This window comes from Cavia porcellus, unplaced genomic scaffold, assembly GCF_034190915.1.
Source record: "Cavia porcellus strain 051 isolate PalLab524CR breed Dunkin Hartley unplaced genomic scaffold, mCavPor4.1 scaffold_20, whole genome shotgun sequence".
Lineage (NCBI taxonomy): Eukaryota > Metazoa > Chordata > Mammalia > Rodentia > Caviidae > Cavia > Cavia porcellus.
The window spans coordinates 36888065-36914470 of record NW_026947503.1 but is presented as its reverse complement, the minus strand read 5'-3'; the positions used below and the strand labels follow the sequence as shown (position 1 = coordinate 36914470).

Genomic DNA, 26406 nt, shown 5'->3' with positions numbered 1-26406 from the left:
CTAGACTCAAATTGTCTGGGCCAGAAAGAATGCACTCAGACAGCAAGCAGGAGAACCGAATAGGGCATAAAGTTGACTTCTGCAGAAGCACAGTCAGACAAGAGACAGCAGGCATGCCAAATGCAGGTGGGGATGGAGGTGAGGGTGTTACGCCTTCATGCATGGGAAGCAAGTATTCTTTAACCTCACTGGCTGAATTCAAAGGCTTACAATCTATCACAGTTAGTTTATTTAAACTGCGGAAGAGGAGGCTTCCAAGCATTGCTGAGGCAGGGTGGAGCGGGATGGGAGAGTGTGGGCCATTGAAAGTCCTTGGCTATCTTGGTTTGTGTCTATGTTTCCAGAATTTAATCAGAGCCAGTGTGTTTGGGAAGGATCACCTAGGGTGCCTAGAGTCTAAAACAGAGGCAGTCCTGTTTGTATCCTTTGGTAGAAAAGACAAGCCTGCAGTTTCTCACCAGTGTTCTGGGCTTATGAGTGGCTACCACCACATCGTTTATCTACATATTAAATCTAGCTTTATTGTTCAATAGAGATTTTTTCCCCCTACAACACTGTCATTTCCTTCTCTGAATTATAATTCCAAAGTGGAGCATAGATTTAGCTCTCATTATTCTTTTCTTTGAAGAATTCTTATTTTCTTAGATTATAAACTCTGGAGCTTCTCATTATTTCCCAGGTTTCTAGAAATTGGCATTTCCCAAGAGTGGAGAATAGTTAGGACTAAGGATTGGTATAAATGCACAGATGAATGTGTATCAGACTGGCCCCCCTGGGCCACCAAAATGTTATGATTTGAGCATTCTCTAATACATGGTTCAGCAAAAGTACCTATTACTCCCCAGCTGACCTGTATTGGTGTCTGAAATTCCCTACTTTATGTCTTACTTTTTGACAAATTCTAGAGAAGTGTTTATGCTATTTGGCCAGAAGTCATCTATTACTTTATTAAGAACTAGTTTTCATAATTATTTTCAAAACAGGGAGACTGGAGCAGGGCATGGTGGTGCACATTTGTAATCCTAGCACTTGGGAAACTGAGGCAGGAGGACACCCCATAGGAGTTTGCAGACAGGCCTTGAACTCTTCTACATGGAAGTTTGCAGACTCTCTATGTAGGATAGTTCAAGGCCAGCCTGAACTACATAGTGAGAGAAAAAACAAAGCAAGCAAACAAACAAACAAAAAACCAACCACAGAGACTGGAAGCCTTAGAAATTGAGGGCTAGGTCAGGAAGGTTGGACTGTAGGAAGAAATGTCAAAGTCCTGAGGCCTTTGGTGATGAACCAGGGCCCTGGGTGGGTTAAGTAGGGTCCTGAGGTGAGTAAGGAAAGGTAAACTACCAAAAACAGGCTTCAGTTTGCCTTAGATATGGGAGATTCCAGAGTGGTGAAGGTGTCTCATTAAAATCAGCCCCACTCAGGGTGGTACGGCCTTCACAGCTTGTGAAGGTAACTGCTTCAGGAAATGGTTTTGTCCTGAATTTTGTTAGTAAAATCTCAGTTCTCTGAGGGCAGGGACTGACTCTTCCTTGCATACTGTACTCATCTCTCCACCAGACCTAAAGCTCATGGCTGTGTTTTATTTTGGCGCAGGAATGGGGCCAGCAGTGAGGCGCCCCTGCACCTTCACAGGTGCCTGGACTTCTGCAGGCCGGGCTTCACTCAGTGAGACCTCCTTTCACCTTGGGAGCAATTCTGAGATGCCTGCCTGCCTGCCAAGCTGGTCTTTTACTCTTCCAGTGACTTGAAGAGCGAATGGGAGAACCCACAAGCAAAACAAAAAATCTAGAACAGCTGTGCGAAGCACTTCAAGGACAGATTTCTCCAAAAAAATGAAGTTCATGCTGGGTGTGATAGCACACACTTATAATGCCAGCACTCTGTGAGGCTGAGGCAGGAGGATCACCATTTCAAGCCTACTCTGTTCAGTTGAGGTCCTGTCTGAAAACAGAAAATAAAAAGGGCTGGGGTTGTGGCTCAGAGCTGAGGCCCTAGATCCCATCCCCAGGACTGCCTGTGTCCTGAGAGATTGGAGTTTGCTTGCCTGGCTGGTGGTCCGGCTCCTCCACCCTGCTCTCTCTCTGGCAGACTCTGAATCTCAGCCTCATCTTTCTCCTGAGGAGCCCATCCTGTTTCCCCAGGCCTGACGCCTTTGCATCACTGCACAAAATAAGGGTCACATGAGCCACTCTGCTTTTAATTTAGGTTATTGTTGCTGCTGTCAGTCTATTGAAGTACTTTAATGAATGCTTGCATTGTTCTCATGCCCACAGCCTTTTCAAATGATCAGCACATTATAAAACACAATAATGAGTCTAATTCCCCTCCCCTGCACTGCTAAGTCCTCCAGACGTGGATGGCAGTAGAAAGAGTTTGGAATTTACAGGCAGCAGAGAAAAGCTTGTTCCTGCCTCTCCGATTTAGTGCTGGTGATCCTGGGCAAGTTTTCTACTATTCATTCAGCATTTATTTGGAATCTTCTTGTGTTAGTCACAGTCTTTGTAAAACGGTAACAATACCCACCTACCCAGGGCTATTTCAGAGGAAACATGTTCAAGTTAAATTCTATACAAATGGACACTCTTTGTATCAATAAAGGACAAAACCAAAATTAAAGGTACGGGCTGGATGTCATGGTATACACCTGTAATCCCACTGCTTTGGGAAGCAGAGGCAGGAGTACTGTAAATTTGAGCCCAGCCTGGCCACTTTAGTGACTTAGAGAGACCCTGTCTCAAAAATCACAAAAAGACCGGAGATGTAGCTCAATGTGAATGCTCTGGGTTCCTCCCCAGTGCCACGGGGTAGGGGGGGAGGTGGATGCCGGGAGAAGAAGGCAGGAGATACACTTCAGTGGCACAGCACTGGCTTACAATAACTGCTAATTCCTACCATTGTGAAAACACAAACAAAACTCAGGGGTAGAGGGAAAGGCCCAGAGCATCACTCTTGCCGTACCACTTACTTAAGAGGTGCCCCTGTTCCAGAGCCAGCCCAAACTTTACCCCAGGCACGACTCCCTTCCCTGCCATCCTCATCCCTGAGAACCAGCCCTTCTGCAAGGCCCTCAGTAAAAGCTTCCTCTTCCAGCTAGGCCCTGCCCTTGGGAATTAATTTCTTCCCATCATGTGCCCGATACCACGCTGAGCCCTCTGCTGCTGCAACATATTCCTGAGCTGATCCGTGCTACCAGCCTGGGAGCAGTGTTCTGCGGGGGGATGGACACCTTCCTTGCAGGAACCCTGACTCTGCTCCCTTGGCCTCTGTGTCCTGGTTGTGTCTTCTCTGAGCCCCAGTTTCCTCCTTGGTAAAACCTTCCTTGCTGGCCTTTGGGAGAGAACCTACCAGTATGCCTTGCCACTGGTGGGCAGGCTTCCAATAGACATCTCTGGAGTCAAATGGCCCTGCACTTTGCTGATCTGTCAGGCGGCGGGAGTCAGTCACTTAATCTATGCAAATGGCAAACACCGGGCTGAACCTCACAGGGCAGGAGACAGCTACCCTCTCCACTAGGATCTGGTACTTCCGCATGTCACCAGGGAAGGGTAACTCTATGGATTCCTCTTCAGAGGCACTGCTTATTGTTTCGGTCCTCGTAACTGGATGCCTTCTCTGCAGTCACAGTGGTCTGGTCCTTGTATAATAGCAGCTAAGTTGAATAGAAATATTGTAGGCAGACAGACAGGGCTAAGCTCTCCAAGGAGTCGGTGCAAATGAGTACACAGTGCAACCGTGGGTGGAGATGCATTCATGGAAAGCCAGACCTCGAGACAAAAATGAAGTGACTACACCTACATAATTATCTCAGGGATGAACAGCTGTGATTGATACTCAAATAGGCGTCAGTCACCTGGGTGGGGGCCTGAGGTCTTCCTGAGCCATCCCTTCCAGGACAGGTCCTTGTTCTTTCCATGCACATTTGCTACATGACTTGGGATGTTGGCCTCCACCTAGCCCGGGGTCTTTTGTTCCTCTGCAAGGTTGGCTGCTCTGCATACTTGGCCCTTAATTATCATGAGCTTTTACAGTGTCCTTTCTGCCAGGCTCCCAAACTGCTAGACGTCTGATACACAGAGTTCATGTATCCCAAGACCAAAGAATGAATTTGAAAGAAATACAGAGGTTAAGAGCAGGAAATATTTATTGAGAGAGAGAGCCTGGACAAGAGGGGGTCCAAAACACAGGTTGCCACAGAACTCTATTTTACAAGGTCAGTTTCATAGAGCAAAATCATAGGGTGGGTACAATGTAGGAAACACTATGATCAACCAATAAGATTACAAGTTTAGCCATTTAGTTAACATCGATCCAGTGGGAAAGCAGGTCATGCGGCAAGTGTATTTGGAAAGAAAAAGGATCTTTCTGTGAAGGGATGCACCCGGGGGTTCTGGCCATCCACAGGGGTCACAAATGTCTCTCAAGTGAGCACAATTTCCAATCCAATACTCATCTCCCAGGGAGGCACGTAGGCCTGGGCCTCCACCTGATGCACCTCTGGCCATGCTGTACCGTGTTTCCACCCTCCGTGTTGACTGCCCCGAAGGCCCAGCCCTGTCTGACCACCTGTAACCTTCCTGCGTTGCTTTGCTGTCTGTCACAGCATGACCTGTGTTCTTCCTTCCCACAAGGCTGGCTTCTTTTCTTTACCGCAGTCAGCAGGTGTGGATCCTCCCTGACAACCCCCTCCCTCCACTCCGTCTACAGGCCTGTCCTCTGCCAGCTTCTCACCCACTTGGCACCTGGACCCGCTTCCTTGTTTTGACATCTTGCAGTTTATGTCTCGTGGACCTCTTCTGTCCCTTCAGGGCACATATGCTGAGTGTGCCTTGGCTGCTGGCCGTGAGGCTCTGAGCAGACCGCAGACTCCTGCCCCTATGCCTCCACACTTCATGCTGTGCACCTCCAGGAATATGATGGCAAATGAGATGAAGGAGACAGAGGCTGCCAGTTGAGATGAGTTGTCAAAGGAGCATTCTCCCCTCCTAGGAAGGCCCACAAAACATCCAGTGATTGTGTGATTCCTTTCATTGATAAAACCCACAGGTGTTGATGGACACCTGTAATCGTAGCCCTCGGGGAGGCTGAAGCAGGATTGTCACAAGTCTGAGGCCAGCATGGGAAACTTAGACACTATCTCAAACAATAAAAAGGAGCTGGGGATGTAGCTCAGTGGGAATGTTTGTCTAGCATGCACCAGGGCTCAGTACTGCAAAACAAGGTGAAGTGAGCATAAACTGGCTGATAATTCAAAACTGTCCTTTGTACTTTTTTTTACTTTGAAACATTTTTAAAGTCTCTCTATATGGACTGGGTTTTTGGGAGTCACCTGACTGGCAAGAAGGACTGGGAGCTGGGTTCCAGAGCACTGTATCCAGGACAGAGGAGCCTCCATTAGCCAGCCCAGAGGACAGTGGAGAGCGGAGGGAGAAGTCACTCCCAGCTCCCCTGGCTCCACTTCCATGACAGCCTCTTGCACTGTTCCATTCTGGCTCTGGTTCCACGTGAACTTGTTGCTCTGGAAAAATGAGCCTGTTGAGATGGAAATGTTCCTGGAAGCCAGCACTGAGAGCCTGTGTGCCTAGGAAGTGTGCGCTGGCATGTGGTCATCAGGACAGCTGATTCTAGAACATTCTCTCTGAGCTAGAATTGTGCCGGGTGCTTGACATACATGGGTCTGTCTACCCTCATTTGGGGGGGAGACAACAAGGAAGTATTAGGAGATCATCTCTGCTGGACAGGCCAGGGCGCTGAGGCCTGTTACATAGAGGAAGATCAAAAGCTCCTGAGGACTACCTATTCTGCCACTGGGAATTCTTCAAATGCTTCTGGATGGCTCCCATGTGGAGACTACAATTTCACTCCCTGGAATGAGCTGGTGAGGCAGAGTAGGGAGAGTTAACTGTGGAATGGCACCTGGTTGTGGGTGCCGTGGCTCAGAATGCAGAGGCTGAGCATATCCCCAGCTTCCACTGCTTGTGGTGGATGCTGGGTGATCATAGTGGATGCTCTGGGTGGCAGCCCAGTTCCTAGCAATCTGGGGAGGGAGGGGCCAGCCCAGACCAGAGAGCCAAGGGTCTCTCCATTACCTGAAGAGTCCTTCTACTTGCTTACTTATCTGATTATTTATGTATGTTGCTAGTGATTGAACAGGAGCCTTAAGCATGGTAGGCAAATGCTTACCCACTGGGTGACACCCCTGGGTCCAGTGGGTGGAGCATTGCCTAGTGCGTATAAGGCTCAGATACAATCACTACCATTGGGTGGGGGGGAAGGTAATAATACAAACATTAGTAATTAGAACGTCAAGTAGCCAAAAATCTGCGGTCCATTCACTGTCGAGAAACAAACAGGAGAGGAAGCCAAGATGATACCCTATCAGTTAGGGTCCTACCTCAGAATTTCTATAGCATTGATGAGATGATATTGTTAAAAATGAAAGTGTTAGTTCACATTTACTCACTTACTTCAAGACTGATATCTGTGAAGCTGGTGTGTGTGTGCACGTGGCATGTGTGTGTGCGTGTGTGTGTGGTGTTTGGGTTTTTGTTTGTTTTGAGATAGGTTGTTGCTGTGTTGCAGGGGCTACCCTTAAACTTGTGATCCTTGTGCCTCAGGCTCCCAAGTGCCAGGTACCAGGTGTGTAGCACCTCATAAGCAGCTGTGATTTTAGTGGTTACTTTCTTTTCTCTTTTTCGCCTGAAAGAGCCCAGGCTTTTGTCACTACCCCACAACCCACAACCACTCAGATCCCTTGAGGACTAAAGGCAACAGGAAACAAACCAACAAACAAGTGAAAGACACACACAGCTAAACTATTTCCCTGGCATTCATTAGCTTCTCAGTAAACCTCAAGGAAGCAGTAGGTAGTTGTGGTTTAAAAGTTAAACTGTGACATTTAATTGTGTTGGAATCTAACTCTGATGTTTACTGAGGTGTCATCTTGGGCAGGTCACTCTGTGCCTCAATTTCCACCTTTATAAACTGGGATTAGTAATAGTTTTAAACTCCCAGGGTTATCATGAGGATAAAAGGAATGAATCTAGTTTTTGTTTGTCTTTTTGACCCAAGGTCTACCTACATAGTTCAGGTTGGCTTTGAACTCACTATGTGGCCCAGGCTGCTGGAATTACAGGTGCTATCATGCCTGGCTCTGAATCCATTATTTTGTTGTTGAGATGCTGAGAGAGAACCAAAGGATTCATTTGCTAGGCAAGTGCTCTATCACTGAGCTATATTAAGTGCACATTTCAAAATACTGTACCTAGTAGAATCCAAGTGGAAAGGTGTACACCTGGAATCCCAGATACTTGGGAGGCTGAGGCTGGAGGACAGCAAGTTTGAGAGTAGTCTGGACAATTAAGTGAGGAGCTGTCTCAATACAAAAAATAAAGGTTGAGCGGGGGAGTTCAGTGGCAGTGCACCCGTGGGTTTAACCCCTTTACCGAGAAAAACCACACACCAAAGCAAATGAAAGCAAACCAAAAAACTAGAAGAGAGGTTCTTAATACAAAGAAATGATAATAATTGTCACTGCTAATTGCCATGATTTGATCATCACATATTGCACGTTTTGAAATGTAACGCAGCACTCCTTAAATAGTACACTTATTATACATCAATAAAAGCCTACTTAACAAACCCAGAGTGAACTGGAATTAACTTTTTAGAACAGGCTGAAGGATCTGATCTAAAAAGGAGACTGAGGTTAAGGGGCTGTGGGATATTGAGTCTTCTCTAGGGAATCTCGTCTGAAGTTCTAGCGTAGTTTCTTACAAGGTAAAGACCTTTGACATGTTCTGCTCAGGTCTTTTAAATTTTTTTATTACCCACTCTGAGCATCTTGCCCCGCCTCCAGTGAGCCAGATCTTGAGTTGTGAAACTGTCCTCAGCATCTGGCATCTTCCCTTTCTCCTCCGAAGCCTGCTACTCGCCTACGTGGTCGTCGCCCGCCTCCCTTTTCTATGGGTGCCGCACGCCGTGCGCGATGCATCCACTTTCCCATCCCGAGGACCAGCCCAGTAAACTCAAAGGGCACGCAGGTGCGTCCTCCTGGCAGGACAAGCTGCACACCCGCGCAGTGACTCTGCAGAGCGTAATTAGGGCGTCGGAACGCGCGCAGCGGCGGAGCGGGATCTCCCTGGTAGGCAGCGTCTCACCAGCAGGTGGCGCGCTATCCGGCAAGGCCTGCGAGGTTCCCGTGCAGAAACTTGAACAGGATGTTGGTGCTATTGCTGGAGAGGAGCACAGCCCAGCCTTTCCGTTCCGAGCTGTTGGATTCCGCAGAAAACTGAGAAGAGCAGGGAGCTGACTCCTTGCTGCAGTGACTCAGTATCAGTCATCGCGGGCTTCATTCGGGAAGGCGTCGGGAGGGGGTGAGTACTAGACACAGCATGGGAAAGTGAGCCTTTTCTTAAGGCATTGTCCTTGGCTTGCATGGACTGGCTTTACTACTCCACGGGAGAGACATTTATAGAAAGGAGCTGCCTGAACAGAAGGAAACCACGAGGGAAAGAAGCCTGGGAAGCCGGCGCCACCGAGTCCGCGCTCTGCAGCGGGAGGAGCGTAGATTCCTTGCCGCCAGACGGCGCTGTGTGGCTTCCTCGCTGAGTCCGGCCCTAGTCATTAGAGGCGGCCGCCGCAGTGGCCTCTCTACCCCGCCGGCGCAGGCTCTGTGGTTCCGGGCGGAAGTGAGGCGCAGAGCGGAACGGCCTCTGGTGACATTTTCTTGGGGCGGCGCGGACGACTGAAGGGAATTGGTGGCGGAGGCTGCGGAGGCAGTGAGGTTCACTTTGGCCCCGGTTGGGGCTGTGACCACGACCCTCTGCTCGCCACAGGGGCTTGTGCCGAGGAGAAGAAAGCGGCGGTGGCCTTCGTGTCCGAGTCACCGCGGCCGGGTTTCGTGCGTGCCCCGACGGGGCGCGCGGAACGGGCGAGAAGCTACGGAGCGGTCGCGGCTCGCAGGTGAGGCGGGAAGGGGCACAGGGCCGCGGCCTGGCTGCAGGTGGAGCCGCGGGACTCGGGCTGCGTCCTAGCGAGGAGTCTGGCGAGGCGAAGCGTGCGGGCCGCGGTTGAAGGCTCTGCGGATCCCGGGCGCGGGATCGCGGCGGGCCCTGCGCTGGTGCGCCGGTTTCGCTCCAGAAGTTGGCGGGAGGCGCGGTCCGCGAGGGTCCAAACAGCCCGACCCCAGTGCTCGCTCGCTTGCCCGCCCTCCCGCTGCTGGTGACTTCGCGTCCTCCGGGCCGCTGGGGCTGAGGGTGGGCTGGAGGGACTGCAGCCCTCAGGCCTCGCAGGGAAGCGGCTCCGCCGCCCTGGAGTTTTCTTCACATAACTTTCGTCTCCCGGCCGGCGAGGGAAGCAGAGGCGGCGGCTCCGCCAACTCGAGGAGCTGGGGTCTGGCGCAGATCTGCCGCTGCCGCGGGAGTCCGGCGGCCTCCCCAGCGCCGCGCTGCTGTGGCCTTGAAGGAACGAGAAAGGGCTTTTCTTAGTCTGGGTGCTGCCAGCTTCCTGGCGCTTGCACTACCGTAGGGGTGCGCATACGCTTTGAATCAATGAGAGAGACTCCAAAATCGACTTCTTTTGGGGAGTTTGTCAACTTTCATTAAAAGCTGGCGAGGATGTCAAACTAACAATTCCTGGTTTGGAGAGTATCGCCTACCCTGATTTTCGAGTTCTCTTCCCTTCCCTAGTTGTGTTTATTTTTCGTAGCAATGATCTTAGTGTATAGTCGTATTTATGCAGTAGCTCCTGTCGGAACCGTATGTCTTTAGGTTTTACTTCTAATTAATCATGTAGTTTCTTGGTCCTGGGTCTTAAACCGAGAATATCATTAGGCAAACCTGTCTACACCTCACAGACCTATGCTTTTAAATTCTTACTTTTAAATTGCCCCATCACGGAATAGATGCTCACAAATTTAAGAAAAGAACATCGATTCGAATCTTTTCAACGCTTGAACAGTTTATGCTTAAATGTGCTTTTTGTGTTTTGCCTGAGCTTTGCTTTCTGAATCCTCCTACCGATTTGAATGCAGATCCCACTGATGATGCTTTATCAAGGTTAGGCCTCTCAATTACAAAAGCATCTGGCAGTTTTGCTTAGGCTGCCACTGTGTAGTGTCGTTGGGCACATGCTAACAGTTTGAATCACTCCCTTTTTTCTCTTGGGATATTTGAAGGATGGAGGCTGTTAACTTTGTAATGTAGTTTTGCTGATCCTGGATATCTGGATTTCTCCACTACTCAGAGCATAGCTTTTCTTGGGTTAATGAGCATATTTAGAACCCTACAATTAATAGTTACCTGATATCTTATGATTGCCTTTATTTTTAAAGTAGAACATATAGTATTTTGGGTAGATCATATGTCCATATGTGCAGTTGAATGTAGTATAGAGTAGGTGCTCAGTAAATGTGCAATTATGAAATAATTTTGAATTCAAGAATTAACATTGCAATTAATGGTATTAACTGCAATGACTTTTATCCAATTTTCAGAAGAACTTGGATGAAATTTCAAGGTGTTCCATTAAATGTAAAGTTTTCTTGTTTAAATTTACAAATCAAGTCTGTTTCAGTGTGCTTGTCAGTGACCTTGCGTTATTTGGCTTTTTGAGACTGGATTTTGCTATGTAGCCTAGGTTGTAATACAACTGGAGGTCTTCCTGCCTTAGCCTCTCAAGTGCTGAGATTAGAGCCCTGTACCACCAGACCCTATTTAACACTGTATTCTTAAAACTTCAAACTAATGTTTTTTATAATGTTGCACTTTTATAGATGTAAATATAAAAATAGGTGTATAAAGTCTGAAAGGAGATGAGAAACTTTAAGTTAGTTATACCCAAAGCACCAGTTAATTAGATTTCTTAACAGGAATTTTTTTTCCCCCCTGAATAGACTTTTTTTTTCTCCCCTTGAGACAGGGTCTTGCTGTGTAGTTAAGGCTGGCCTCGTGCTTGTGGCAGTCCTCCCGAGTGCTAGGACTACAGTCTTGGGCCTCCATGCCTGGCCTGAATAGTCTTTGTTTATTTGTTTTTATTTTTGGAGACATGGTTTCTTTATGTAGTTCAGTCAGGCTTTGAACTCATTTGTAGCCCAGACTGGCCTCCAACTCAGGTTATCCCCTAGTCATGGCCTCCTGAATACAGGCCTTTAGGTATAGGCCACCATACCCTGCTCTGAACTAGTTGGTGGGAAATGTGATGGACTGGATTTTGGAGTTGGAGACATTGTCTGTTGTTTGCTTCATATTAACTTAACAGTTAACAGTTAAGTTAATTTAACAGTTAACTAAAATGAAACAAACTGAATTAGTGAGTAATGTTATTCACTAATTCAGTTTGTTTCATTTTAGTTTGTGGTGATAGGGATTGAACCCAGAGAGCCATGAGTTATATATCCAGCTCTTTTATTTTGAATCAGCTTGTCACGGGTTTGCACAGGTTAGCTTCAAATTTGTGATTCTCCTGCCTCAACCTCCTGTGAAGCTTGCTGTATATTATCATGAGTGTGTACCACAATGCATGGCTCATAGTTTTTATTTCTTAAGGTGGGATCTCAACTAAGTTGTCCAGGCTGACCATTAATTTGCCAGGGTAGCTGGGATTACCAGTGTATGCCGCTACACCTGGCATTTTTAAAAGTTTTAATATTATATGGACATTGGTACTTTTTTTCTTCGTGATACTGGTGATACAATGTTGGGCAGGTGCCCAAGTGTTCTACTATTGAGCTACATCCCCAGTTGGACACTGATATTTTAAATCTCTTTGCTGTGTATATATGATTAGTAACTTCTGTGAGCTTATGTATTAAGTCATTATTCAAAGTGTTGTTTTGTTGGGATATCCAGTCTTTAAGGTTTTGTTCTGACATGTACAAGAACTTTATTATTGTTATTATTTTATTTTTGTGGTGTTAGGGATTGAATTGAGGGCCTTTCTCATGTGAGGAAAGCCAGCCCTCAATTTGATTTATAGGCAGTTTGAGTACTTTTTTTCTTTGTGTTTCTTTTTGAAGTTCAGTGTTAGTATATACTACAGTCCTAAACCTTATATTTGGTGATTTTGGTTAGTTATCTTAGACATTCCTCCTTTTCCTGCCTGTAACTAGAGCTAGGAAAATAATGTGTGTTGTGTTTACTGAATTGATAATGCTTAGGAACACCTGTAAAAGTTTAAAAATGTATTGTTAAATGTATTTTTTAAAGCATAATTCTTTCAGTTTTCAATTAAGTTGTCCAGGCATGTATCACTAATGCTTGACTAAGATTTGTGGTTTTAACTTAGTGTTTGGTGTTTTATTTCTGTTCTTTTCATGCCTTTATTCAAAATAAAAACCTATATTCCTGTTTGTTCAGCTTTGTCACTTAATAGGAAATGGTATAAATCCAGAGTTACTGGGTTTATTTATTTATTTTGTCTTTCTGAGACAGGGTCTCACTATGCACTTGAGGCTGGCCTTGAACTCATTTTGTAGCCCAGTCTGGCCTCCACTCACAACAATCCTCCAACCTCAGCTTGGATTATAGGTGTGTGCCATCACAACCAGCTATTGGGTTTATTTAGTATTAAAATCTGTTTTTTTTTTTTTTTCCTTCTTTCTCCCAAATGTTTTCTAGTTAAGTGAAGACTAATCCAAGGTGGAAATCTATCATCATGTCTTACTTTGTGTGTTTGTGGTGGGTATTTATGCCTATTTAAATTAAAAACCAATTTACTGAGTGCTTAAGTGGCAGGTGAGGAAGGGGCATGTAAATAGTTTTCTGTCCAAGGAACGCAATCTAGTGAACCAGATGATTTCTAAATTTCCTTCCTGTTCTAAAATGTGGGGAAGAATGTATACAACAGAGGGGAAAAGATTGTAACAAAACTAGTGTATGGAGATTGGCTTTTCCTTTGTGACACTGGGAATTGAACTCAGACTTGTGTGTGCTATGCAAGTACTCTACCGCTGAGCAACATCTCTGGCCCTTTTTATTTTGCCTTATTTAATTATTTTTTTCTTTTGTCCTTTTAAGAGTCAGGCATTGTATAGTTCAGACTGTCCTTGAACTCACTGTGTAGCCTAGCCTGGCCTCGAATTTGCAGCAATCTTTCTGTCTTAGCCTCCTAAAGTGCTAAGATTATGGGTATGCACCACCATGCCTGCCTGTCTACCTTGCTTTTCTTTTCTTTCTTTGTCTCACTGTAGCTCAGCGAGAATGTCCTGGGTTTAATCCTCAGTACTAGAAAACAAGATTATAGTAGCTACTCTTAAGAATGTATATAAAAAAGAAATGTGCTCAGGTAGTCAAAAAATTGTTTTTATCAGCACAGTCAACATTGGAGAAGACAAGCTACTGAACAAAGAGATCAGAAGTTATTTTTTTACTGAGCTGTCTGTTTTTGTTTTGTTTTTAAACAAAACTTGCATAATGTTAGTTAGATGCCTTTTAATTAAAGAAAGGTATTGCTGGGGCTGGGGATTTAGCTCAGCGGCATAAGCGCCTGCCTTGCAAGCAGGCAGTCATTAGTTTGATCCCCGGTACCGATTTAAAAAAAAAAAAAAAAAGAAAGGTATTGCTGGCGACAGAAAGTGGTTATGTACTAAAACTCTAGGAAACACTACTGTTAATTTTTTTCATATTTTTAAATTTTTTGAAAATATTTTTCAACATTTTTGTTGCTTTTTTTATTAAGCAGAAAATCCTGTGTGGTTAAGATTTCTTTTTTTTTGGTTAAGATTTCTAAACAGTATCCTAATTTTAACCTCACATGGATACATAATCCTTGTTTTTTTTTTTTTTTCTTTTAGACAAGTTCTTGCTGTGTAGTTTTTAGGATAGCCTTGAACTCACTGTATATAGTCTGGAGTTTGGGCAGTTCTCCTCCCTTAGCCTCCTGAGTGTTGGGATTACAGAGGTGTACCATCACATCTGATTTAGAAGCATACTCTGTTTGTTTGTTTGTTCGTTTTTGAGACAAGGTTTCTCTGTGCAGTTCAGGCTGCCCTTAAACTCACTGTGTAAGTCTAGGGTAGTCTTGAACTCAAAGGATCCTCCTCCGTTTGGCCTTCCAAGGGTGAGAATTACTGGTCTGTACTAGAGCACCCAACTCAGATTTCTTTTTCTCAGCACATTATTTACTAAGACACTGATTCCCAGTCTGAATTTGCTAGTCATATTCCTGTGATTGTGGTTAAATTCAGAAAGTCCCTAGGGGGCTGGGGATTTAGCTCAGCGGCATAAGCGCCTGCCTTGCAAGCAGGTAGTCGTGAGTTCAACCCCTGGTACCGATAAAAAGGAAAAAGACAAAAAAAAAAAAAAAAAAAAAAAAAAAAAGAAAGTCCCCGTATTTCATCTTATGTTTAGAGCTTTGATCAGATTCAGTTTCTGTAATATATATTTTCTCAGGTTTTCTTTTTGGGGGAGGCGAAGAAACTTTATAGGTAATACTGAATGCTTGTATCAGAAAGCATGCAGTGTTTAGTTTGTGTGTGTGTGTGTGTGTGTGTGTGTGTGTGTGTGTGTGTGATGTTAGCAGTTGTTGGAGATTACCACCCAACCCTGCATTAATTACTCATAATCCCTCACTTTGAATGTCTCCCATCATTCCAAATTTGAATCTTTTATACTATATCTTGTTTGTAGACACTGTGGAGAAAAGGCCAGTTCGCACTAGATTATGTTCTGTAGGTGTTTTTATTTCAGTCTTGGTCTTGGTTTCCTGCACAGCCCACATTATCCATGCTGTATCTTCTCTGTAGAAAACTAATCCCAAATCCTGACAATAAATTGAAAGAAGTCCTCAAAAACAGGTGTTTTGAGGTACTGGCGCTTTTGCATACTGTTGTCACTTAAGTACATTACTGATACATAAAAACCTTTAGAAACAGGTTCTTTCTCCCCCATTTCAAAAGATTCAAAAAACCTCAGGGTTAAAGATGTAATGGGCTGGGGATTTAGCTCAGCGGCACAAGCACTGGCCTGGCAAGCATGAGGTTGTGAGTTCAATCTCCAGTACCAAAAAGAAGATACAATGGCATCTGTTCCTAGAACTGAATTTCTGAGGGAAGGGGACTTTATTATGATTCTTAGTAAAATAATGGCTTTTTACTTTATTTTTATGTTATATTATTTAAGATACTTAATTTTATAGTTAATTTTGTGTCTTTTTTGTTGTAGTGCTGTGGGTTACACCTAGTACCACACTGAACTGTGTCCTCAGCTCCATTGATTGATTGTTTTTTTTTTTTTTTTTTTTTTGAGAGAGAGGCTCTCCCTGTGTGCTTTAGGCTGCTGGCCTTTTACTCACAGTATCCTCCTGCCTCATTCGGCAAGCACCACCATTCCCAACTCCTTTTATTATGTCGAGATAGGATCTCCCTAAGTTACTTAGTTACACAGGCCGGGCTTGAATTTGAACTTGTCATTCTCCTCAGCCTCTTGCTAAAGTGGGCTGGAATGCCCCACCACACTTGGCTTTTTTTTTTTGCAATAGGTCTTGATATGTTCCAAGCCAGCCTTGAATGCTCAGCCTTCAGAGTGCTATGAATTTTGCCTTTAAGCTTAAATGTCTAGTCAAGGCTTTTGGCAATTGTTATTTTTTTTTCTCCTTTGAGGCAGGGTCTTGCTATAACACCCAGGCTGCTGTGCTGAACTCATGGCAATCCTGCCTCAGGCTTCTGAGTGCTAGGATTATAGGTTTATGTTATCATGCTGGCTCAGTTGTGTTAGTTTTTTTTTATACGTTATGTAGAAAAATCAAAGAGAAGAAATTATGAAAAGCCATTGATTCTATGTAATGGAATATATTTGATTCTATATAATGGAATATATTTATTTATAAGTGAATTGTACTTTTTTGGTGGTATTGGAGACTGAACCTAGGAGCTTATGTATGCTTGCTTGGCAAGCACTCTAGTACTGAGCTGTATCTCTAACTCTTATTTATTTATTATTAACTTTTTTTGAAGACAGAATATTGCTATATAGGTGACTGAACTTGAATTCAAACTGGCCTCAAACTTTTTTGTGTGTATGTGGCAATAGGGATTGAACCCAGGATTTGTGCATGCAAGACAAGAATTCTATCACTGAGCCACTTTTCCCAAATCCTCCGCCTTTTTTTGCCTCAGCCTCTTGAATGTTAAGATTACAAGTATGCACCATCATATCCAGCTCACTGTCTGTTCATTCATCTTTCTTTCAAAGTTCTGAGGGTCAAACTCAGGACCTTACTAAGCTATGTTGTCAGCCAACCCTTTTAAAATAAATTCATATTTGCTTTTTTGAAACAGGATCTCACTATCTAGTTTAGGCTTGCCTTGAACGTACTATATAACCCAAGCTGGTCTTGAATTTATAGTGATCCTCCTGACTTAGCCTCCTGTGTGCTGAGTTTGTAGGTGTGTACTACTATGTCTGACTTTATTTAACTGAGACCTGTGTCTTGCTAAATTGTTAAGTGGCCCAGATTGGGCTTGAATTTTTGATCCTATTGCCTTAGCCTGCTAAAGTGATGAAATTACAGGTGTATAACACTATATCAGGCTTTTTTTTTTGGATACAGTCTTTCTATGTTGCCCAGGCTGGTTTCAAACTTGTAACCCTCATGTCTCATCCTTGCCAGTAGCTTGGATTCTAGATGTGCTGGCACAATTGGCTCCATCTTGGTAATTTTTAAAAAAAGATTCAGTCCATCATTATAGTAAATTTTAAACATTCATTTTGTATTACTAGGAACTGTGAGTAAACTGAAGGTGATTAATGTGATTCTTGTTTTCATAGAAGATTATAGTATAATGAAGCTTAGGAAATGAGTAAAAACATCTATATAAATAACTTTTTAAAAAAATTGCTTTTTTTTTTTTTTTTTTGTCTTTTTCCTTTTTATCGGTACTGGGGATCGAACCCACGACTGTCTGCTTGCAAGGCAGGCGCATATGCCGCTGAGCTAAATCCCCAGCCCCATAAAAAAATTGCTTTGCTTATTATGTGCTTTTTACTTCCCTTCTCTTTCAAGTATAAAGTAAACTTAATCTTTTGTGTTTAAATTTCCCCATTCATGGTGCTTGTGTGTTGCATTTTGTTTATATATGTGTTTTTAATTGTTCAAGCTGTTATTTAAGTGCAGTGATCCAAGACAGATTTCAGATCTTCTTGAAAGCAATCCTGCCCATAGCTTATATGTAGTCCTCAAAAGCTGTGATCTGCTCCTCCAGTGTGTGTGTGTGTGTGTGTGTGTGTGTGTGTGTGTATGTATATACCCAAGTTTATCATTTTAAATTACAGATTGTATTTGATGTTTTAAAATTTATGTTCTGGACTGGCTTGTAGCTCAGAGGCAGAATGTGTTTCTGGTATGAGGAAGGCCCTCAGTTTGATCGTTAGCACCACCAGAAAAGGTACCTTTGTGAAAGGAAGGGAAGAGGGAGGGAGGAAAGAAGGAAGGAAAAAAAGCCCATGTTACGGTTTGTATCTAGATGTTTCCACAGTCTCAAGTAATCATAGTTGGGGTGGGGAATGGGCTTTTCTGACTCTAGCTTGTGATTGGTTCATTGTCTGTTGCTAGGATTAGTGATGTGAGTGCTATGCTTGCTCTAGGGCAGGTGGCCTGCATACAGTATAAGGGAGGAAAGAAGGCTTGTTCTGTCCTTTCTGCTTTTGTTGCTTTTGCTGTTTTCAGCCACCTTGAACTGTTTCTCCTCTGCCATGGCACTCTGCTTTGGAGCCAGCTGACTACAGACTGAAACCTCTACCAAGTGTGAGCTAAGTAAATCATTCCTCATTTAACTTTGGGTATCAGGTATTTTGTTTCAGCAATGAGAAAATGAACAGATATCCCACCAGAACTAATTTAGAGGACCTCCAGACTGGCCATCTGCTTGAATGCTTTTAACACTATCCTGTAGTTTTGTCATATTTGTCTCCTCATCCTGAGGTTTAACATCTAGCAAGAAGGAAGATTTGGCAGCAAGTACAATCATTGTGCAAGATGTTCTTTCCTTGGTCCCTTGTTTATTTGTCCTCCTTGTCAGGTTCAAAGAGATCATTACTATCTGTTAGCTCCACTCCTTTGTGTCTTTCACACTGGCAGGGCTCTACTTGCCCACAGCTTTCTTCACTCCTGGCAGGCTGGCCTTTACCTTTTCATGAGACTTGATGTGATTTTACCAACAAAAGGGCATGACACAACTTGGCAGGTGGTAGAGATTGCTTCAAATACTGCCACATCGGCTTGTCGGCAGCATATACCTCTCCACGTAGCTCTTGTCATCTAGGGAACTGCTGAGCATCTGGAAGTCAGCAGGGCTTTTCAGGTTTTTGAAACCTCTGGCATTGGCTGTATCTGGGAACAAAGAGAACACAAGAGGTCAGTGCTCAGTACTAAGGAAAAAAGGGTACATTGTTTTGTTTTTGTTCTTTTGAAGGAAGCAGGGTCTTACTATGTAGCTTCAGGCAAGTCTTGAATTCACTATGTAGTCATCCTGGGTTCCAATTGGTAATCCAGCTTTAGCCTTCTAGCTCTGGGTTTATAGGTGTGTGCCACCATACCTGACCAAAGGGTCTATGTGTATACATGTTTTATTTTTTGAGACAGGGTCTTACTGTGTAGTTTAAGGCTGGCCTTTAGCCCACTGTGTAGTCCAAAGTGGCCTTGATCCTCCTACCTCACCCTCCCGAGTGCTGGGCTTATAGGTGTATACCTTCACACCTGCCAAGGTGTATTTTTTGTTTGCTTTAAAAACCACCCTCTTATAGCAGTGTATTTGTATCAGTTAGTAATTGTTATATGCTAATTTTTTTTTTTTTTTTGCCTTTTTTTTCCTTTTTATCGGTACCAGGGATTGAACTCACGACCGCCTGCTTGCAAGGCAGGTACTTATGCCGCTGAGCTAAATCCCCAGCCCCTACATGCTAATTTTCATGAGTAGTTATTAGTATTATCATTCCCCATACCATTGAGATTTTCACAGTAGTGTATTGTGATTGCCACGTTTTCTAACACTGAAATAACTGAAATCTTTTTGTGACCATTGCCAAAGGCATCAAGCACACAATGTTGCTTGAAGGCCTTATTTCATTCTAGTTTATCTGCGTGCATGCAGTTTGTCAGTTGGTTTTCATTCACCATGTTCCCAGTCCCTTGTTCTTATTTATGTTTAAAAAACCTAGCAACACTTTGAAACTTGGATATTTTAAGTGTCTAGTTGTAGAGTAGGGAAAGTTCAGCTAGGGCAAAGTAGCAAAGAAAGTGATTTTAAAGACCCACAGCAGATAGTTTATATCAGATTTTAAGGTTTTTGTTTGAACTCCCTGTGTGGTTTCAGACTCCCTGCAGGCCTGGTTCTTTGGCTTCCCACGTGCTGGAATTGCAGGTGTGTATCACCATGCCTGGCTCTCCTGGCTCTCCTTTTTTTTGGAGGCAGGGTCTCAGTTGTTAGGTGCAGTACCTCACACCTGTAATCCTGGCTACTTGGGAGGCTGAGGCAGGAGAATCCCAAGTTTGAGACCAGCCTGGGAAATTTAGCAAGACTTCTCAAAACAAAACAAAACAAAACAAAACAAAACAAAACAAAACACAAAAAATCCCGGAGGACTTGGAATGTAGTTTACCTCCTTACTGAGTTCAGCCTGTAGGACCACACATTAGAAGAGACAAAGTCCCTGCTTACTGCTATCTTTTATGAAACAGATAGTAAACTAAACACAAATAATTTTAGGTACTTTTTAAAAAAAAAAAATGGAATAATGGAGTGTGACTATTATGGCTTATATCTAGAGGTTCCCAGGGGCCTCAAGAGCTCATAGGCTGACTTTTTGGAAGACAGTTACAGTATGGGAGCTGTTAGGAGGTAAGTCTAATTGGAGAGGCAGGTCACTAGGGTTGGAGGTATGGTCTGGAAGGGTCTGTGGCAGTGATGGTGAGCCTTTTAGAGACCAAGAGCTCAAACTGCAACTCCAGACCTACTTATTTATCAAAAATGCTGACACTGGAATTAAACCTGAATGTTGAGATTTTAATTTACAAAAAAACAACTACACGAACATCTTAGTTTTAAAAGAAAAACAATAACAGAACTTTCAGTGATACAGTTTTTGCATTTGGTGCTGTTACCTGATGCATGGCTGCCAGGGTGATGATGGGGCAGTTGGGCCCATGTGCTCACAGAGGACCCTGTGTGCTTACTGCAGCACTCGAGTCATAGGTTTGCAACCACTGGTCTGTGTCCTTCCCTTGCTCTTCCTCCTTTGACTGTCCTTTCTGCTTCCTGGCTGCCATGACATGAGCAGCTATCCAGCTGCTGTGCCTGTCTGCCATGCGGTCTTTCCTTATAGCCACTAGACTATAGACTGAAAACAAAATAAACCTCTCCTTTTTAAAATTGCAGGTGTCAGATATTGTGTCCTAGCAGTGAAAAAAGTGAGAGGGAAAGGCTTTTGCTATGGTTTGCATGTTTGTCTCCTCCAAATTTATATGTTGAAATCATGATCTTCAAGGGGATGAAATCACCTTTTTTTTTTTTTTTTTGGTCTTTTTCATTTTTATTGGTACCAGGGATTGAACTCACGACCACACACTTGCAAGGCAAGGCGCTTATGCCACTGAGCTAAATCCCCAGCCCCATCACCTTTTTGAGATGATGTAGCAATCAGAGTTTACTAGAGAAACAGATATAACACAAGATACACAAATGTGTAAGAGATTACAAGATTGAAAAAAGAAAAAAATTACAAGATTGGCTTATGATGATCAGCCATAGAGTTGGATGAGAAAGAGTGCATGCTGGAGGCTGAAGGGCACAGCCCAAGACCTTATTAGCTTACTGCAGTGTCCTTTGCAAGTCTGCATAAGGAGGCCCATGGGTGTGGTGGAAACACTGAAGAGTCTAGACAGAAGCTTGAGTCCCAGGCAGAAGCAGACCAGTCTATGTTGGAAGCCAGGAGAGGCTGTCCAAGCTGAACTGTCCTCTGAACCATCAATCAGTCCTTCCTCATTTGCTTTTTATTGCATGCAGGCTACTCCCCTCTGGTAGATATAGCATTCACACCATCTCTTTGGTTTCTTGCTTAGTTTGAAGATGTTACTAAGTAAGGACCCTGAGCCCCTGCTGAATCACTGACACTGACCTTCTCAAGTTGACACAATGTATCAACCCTTATAGGTGATTAGATCCTGAGGGTTCTGCTTGAATGAACTGGCTTGGTGCCCTTGTAAAAGAGCCAAAAAGAGATTCTGTGCCCCTTTTACTGTGTGAGAAAATGGTTAACCAGGAAGCTGACTCTCACTTGACTTCCAGGTCTACTGGAGGCCATCACCTTGGACTATCTGGCTTCCAGAACTATAAGAAATAAATTTCTGTTGTTCAAGCCACCCAGATGTTGATACTTTAACATAGCTGTCTAGGTGGGCTAGATTAAGATAGCTTTTTGAGCATGAATTTGAGCCAGGCATGGTGGCCCACTCCCTTCTATCCTTAGCACTCACAAGGCTGAGGCAGGAAGATCCTGAGTTTGAGGACTCCTGGCCTAGTAGGATGTTTCAGACTGGCCTAGAATACATAGTGAGGGGTGGTAATAGTCATTTGAGTTGAGACTGAAAGTATAACAAGAAAACAAACCAGGCTCATGGGGTGGTGGTATATTTCTGTAATCCCAGAAGGCTGAGGCTGGAGGATTGCTGCAAGTTCAAGGCCAGAAACTATATGAAACCCTGTCTCAAGAAAAAAAAAAAAAAAACAACAAAGGGCTGGGGCTTTAGCTCAGCGGCATAAGCGCCTGCTTGGCAAATGCTAGGTCATGATTTCGATCCCTGGCACCAAAAACTACAACAAAAACAAAATAAAAAACAACAACAAAAGAAACTAGCCACCCAGCATAGTGGCATATACCGGTAATACCAACAATCTGGGAGGCTGAGGCAGGAGGATCACAAATTCCAGGCCAGCCTAGAAATTTAGTGACTTAGCGAGACCCTGTATCAAAATTAAAAACAAACAAGGGCCAGTGTGAAGGTCCTGGGCTCAGTCCTCAGTAAAGGGTAGGTGGATGGGGGCCCAGTTTTAGAGAGAGCTGGGGGAGAACTTTCTGGCAGCAGGAACAACAAAGTGTAAAACCTCCTGAGTCAGAAAAACTGTTGGTGTATTGAATGATCTGGAGCCCCCAAGGGAAATGATGTTGAAAATGAGATTTGAGCAATATATACCTTGTATAAACTTTTTTCAAAATTCAAATTTCATTGTAATTGGAAATATATATTGGGAAACTATAGGTCTAAGCACAAAGCAGTTTTGTTTACCTTCTCAGTGTATAGTGTAGACATGCTTTGATTTACACAAAAGATGTGTATTTGGGTGCTACCAAATTCTAAATATTAACCTGCAAATACATTAGGAAAACTGAACAGAGATTGGCTTTAAAGCCTTGTCTTTAAATTATAGCCCATTTGTTTTTTGTAAAGATACAAATATTGAGAACTTTCAAGATTGGTTAAAGAAGGCTACTTGTGTAGTATGATTTGGACTTAAGCTAAGAAGCAATTTGGAAATTCAGGAAGTGTTCTAAATATAGCTTTCTAAATATATCTTGTCTATTGACCTACATATTCTTTATTTAGAAATGAGGATTATTCATTTCAGGTTAGTTATGAACAGTAATTAATAAAAATAATTAATTTTTAAAAATAAAAATAATTAAAATGTTCTGAAAACCTAAATAGAGTTGTTTAGACCTAGTTGTCAGTGTGAGCACACCATTTATCCTGTATAGTACTCTAATATGACTTTTTATATGTGGTAGTGGTGCTGGGGATCCATCCCTCTTTATTTATCCCTGAGCCACATCCTCAGCCCTAGGGCTTTTTAAAAAAGCCTAAAAATAAACTGGGCAGAGTAGTATATGCCTATAATCCCAACACTCTGGGAGGTTGAGGTAGGAGGATCACAAATTCAAGTCCTGCAGTGCAGTTTAGTAATTAAGGGAGATCCTGTCTCAAAGTTAAAAAGAATAAATAAATAAAAAGAGACTGGAAATATAGTTTGGCATGAAAGTTAGTTTATTACCTATTACCTTTACCAACAAAAAGCCTAAAAATACACAGTAAAATATTCATCATTAAAAAAAATAATGATTGAAACATTTTTTAAAAATCCTCTTTGGAAGCATTCTTTTAATGGTTTTGTTTCGTTGTTTTTAGTTTTTTGAGACAGGGTCTTGCTGTGTAGTTTTAGGCTGGTCTTTAGCTGTGTACCCCAGGCTAGTCTGGAAGTGGAATCAATCCTCTTGCATTAGCAGTGGCTTTTTTTTTGCACTGGGAATCTAAACTTAAAACTTTGCACGTGCCAGGCAGGCGCTGTGTGGGTGACCCATATCCCCGGCCCTGACGTGGGTTTTTGAAATGAAATTGCCTCTATCTTTTTTTACTTTTAAAATATTTATTGAAGCTATGAAGACTTTGAGGGTTTGGCAACGTCATAATAGGATTATACTGTGCCTAAAATATACCAGCCCTACCAGTGATACCAGGTAGGCCTGGGTAATGCAGATTGCCGTTTTGTTGATTATCTGCCAGGTTTGAAGTAGTTGTTAGCTGCAGTGGTTTTCTGTATCCTATGATTTTGTTTTTTGTTTTTTTTTTTGCTACTGGGGATTGATCTCACGACTTTGCACATGCCAGGCAGGCGCTAGTACTGCTGAGCTAAATCTCCAGCCCAAGCGTCCTAGGATTTTAATAAGATAATTTTCACAAAAAATGACCTTTTTTTGGGGTGTGTGTATGTGTGTGTGATCTGCATTTTTTTTTTTTAAAGCAAAAGTGAGATTTAGTGCATTATTCAACTGTTGTAAATTGAGCTTGCAACTTGCCTCTGGTTCAGTTGGATCTTGGGACTCATTTGATGTTATCTGGGCACTATTTTTAGTTTTTCCCCTTGACTGACTGTGTACTTCTTTTGGAGTTTATTATCAGGTACTTTTTTTTCACCCAAATTTTCCTCTCATGAGAGCAAAGCTGGCTGGCTCCTGGCAACAACAAGCTACCCGCCCCCCCCAGCGGCCCCTTCTATGCTACTTCCTTAGATTGTAGCTTTTTGTTTTTCCTTTCCTTTCCTTTCCTTTTTTTCTTTCCTTTTCTGAGTCAGGGTCTCACTGTGTACTTCAGGCAGTCTTTAAAATCACTGTGTTGCCCAGGTTGGCTTGGAACTCACAGCAGTCCTCCTACAGCCTCCTGAGTGCCTGGCCTGATGAGCCAATACTGATACATTATTATAGCCTTTTCTCCTTTTTTGGAGGCAGTCTTGTTTTGTAATTCAGGCTGACCTTAAATTTGCAGTGATCCTCTGCCTCAGTCTCCTAAGTGCCCCAACTGCCTCTGTTTTACCTTAAGGTTCAGTCTGAACCAGACTCTTTGTGGGACAGCACTGAATAAGCAGTTCTTTGGGTTTGAATAAATGCATAGTGCCAAGTTACTCCCCAGCAGAGTGGAATATTTTTTGTAGTTAACCTATATTGACATATTTTTGTTGTTCGAAGTCTGTAGTTTGTATAAGAAGGTTCGCTGTTGGTGTTGTGCATTCTAGGGGTTTGGATAAGAGTTTTCTGATACAGTGTCATATAGCATAGTTTCCCTGACTTGAAAATGTCCGTGTTCTTCCCATTTCCCTCAACTTCTGGCCACCACTGAATATTGTCTAGGTGATAATATGGTATGTGGTTTAAGATTTGCTTCTTTTACTAGTGATGTAAATTTAGGTGTCTTCCATGCCTTTTCATGGCTCAATAGCTCATTTCTTCTTATCAGTGAATAATTTTAGATTGTTTGGATGTACTGTGTACAACAGTTTATCTGTTGAGTTCCTGAAGGGATCTTGGTTGCTTCCCCAAATTGCTGCACTGCTTATTTTTGGCAGTATGTATTTCAGCATTTTTGATTAAAAAAATCCTAGAATTGGGCTGGGGATATAGCTTGGTGGCATAGCATCTGCCTGGCAAGTGCAAGATCCTGAGTTTGATTCCTGGCACACAAATGCACGTGCGCGCATACACACACACACAAAGTCTCAGAGTTAAATGAGTAGAATTACCTGGGCATGGTGGCTCACCCCTGTAATCCCAGTACTTGGGAGGCTGAGGCAGAAGGATCTTTGAGTTCAAGACCAGCCTAGGCTACAGAGTGAGCTCAGGGCCAGCCTGAAATGCATAGTGAGACCTTGTCACAAAAAGACCAAAAAAAAAAAAAAAAAAAGGTAGAATTATAAAAAAAGATCTTTTCTCTTAACTTTATTATCAATAGCAATTATTTATTGACCACTTATTATTATAGGAGGTAGTTGGAATATGCTGAATGGAATATGCTACAGTGTGGGGGTATGGTTAAGAACATGGGCTCTGGAGCAACTTGGGTGAAAATTCTCACTAAATTATCGACTCTCTTTTAACTTTGCAGACCTTGCAGAACTTCCTAACCTTGCAACTTAGTGGATGTGTAAATATACTTGAGTTATTTCGTATGGAACTTTGAAATCATTCTTAGGTTTTAAACTTGTTTTTTTTTTTGTTTTGTTTTGCTTTTTCTCATCTGTCTCATTATGAAATAGAGGTTTAAGATTTGGTAGTTGCCTCTTTTAGTCTTGTATGTATGTATGACAATGTGGCACTGCAGACAAGCTAGGCAAACCTTTTTACAGTTATGTTGCATCCCTGGGTCTCACTTTAAATTTTGGACAATAGCTGTTTTGGATGTAGAATTTTTTTGTAAATTTTTTTTTCTCTGAGGATGTTATCCACTGTTCTCTGGTCTTTATTGTTAATGTTGAAAAGCCAGCAGTACTCTTGCTGCATTTCCCGTGTAGGTTTTCCTTGCTGTAGGTTTTTCTTTTTTCTTCTTCTTTTTTACCAGGGCAAGTTCTAAATATGTAGCCTAGGCTTGTGGTGACCCCCTTGCCTCAGCCTCTGGAGTGCTGGGATTACAAATGTGCTCCACTATGCTCAGGCTTTTTTTTTTTTTTTTTGTACTCAGGCACTTGGCACTGAGCTACATCCCCAGCCCTTTTTATTTTTTATTTTCTGAAAGGATCTCACAAAATTGCCAAAGCTAGGGTTGAACTCAAGGTCTGTCTGCTTCAGCCTTCTGAGTAGCTGGAATTAGAGGTATCTCTTTTCGAATTATTGTTGGGATTTATCTGTATGTGGCTGTCTTAGCATTTATCCTAGTTTACTAAGCTAACTTGATGTGTAGATTAGTTTTTTCAATAAACTTGGGATACTGTGTTCAGAAAGGGTAATTATAGTCACATTGTTTTTCAGAGGTGTTTTGTCCAAAGTACTGTAATGCCTCTGTCCTGCAAGTCAGGCCTGAGCCTAAGAGGGAAGACTACAGTTTTTGGCAATGCTTGCTAGAGCTTTGTTTAGCAACAGGTGGCTGCAGGCT

General features: G+C 43.0%; 1 protein-coding gene across 4 annotated transcripts in view; it reads left to right on the top strand.

Moving 5' to 3' along the window:
* Window positions 1–8012: 8012 nt before the first annotated feature.
* The window catches only part of Ark2n (arkadia (RNF111) N-terminal like PKA signaling regulator 2N), a 123415-nt gene continuing 105021 nt past the window's right edge, over window positions 8013–26406 (top strand). For 2 of the 4 annotated variants that reach the window (XM_063231741.1, XM_063231738.1), the window contains exon 1: window positions 8821–8964. The gene's annotated coding sequence lies outside the window, so the exon portion shown is untranslated. Of the gene's footprint in view, window positions 8376–8820; window positions 8965–26406 lie in introns of those variants that run through there. The other 2 variants (XM_063231740.1, XM_063231739.1) reach the window with 2 other exon arrangements.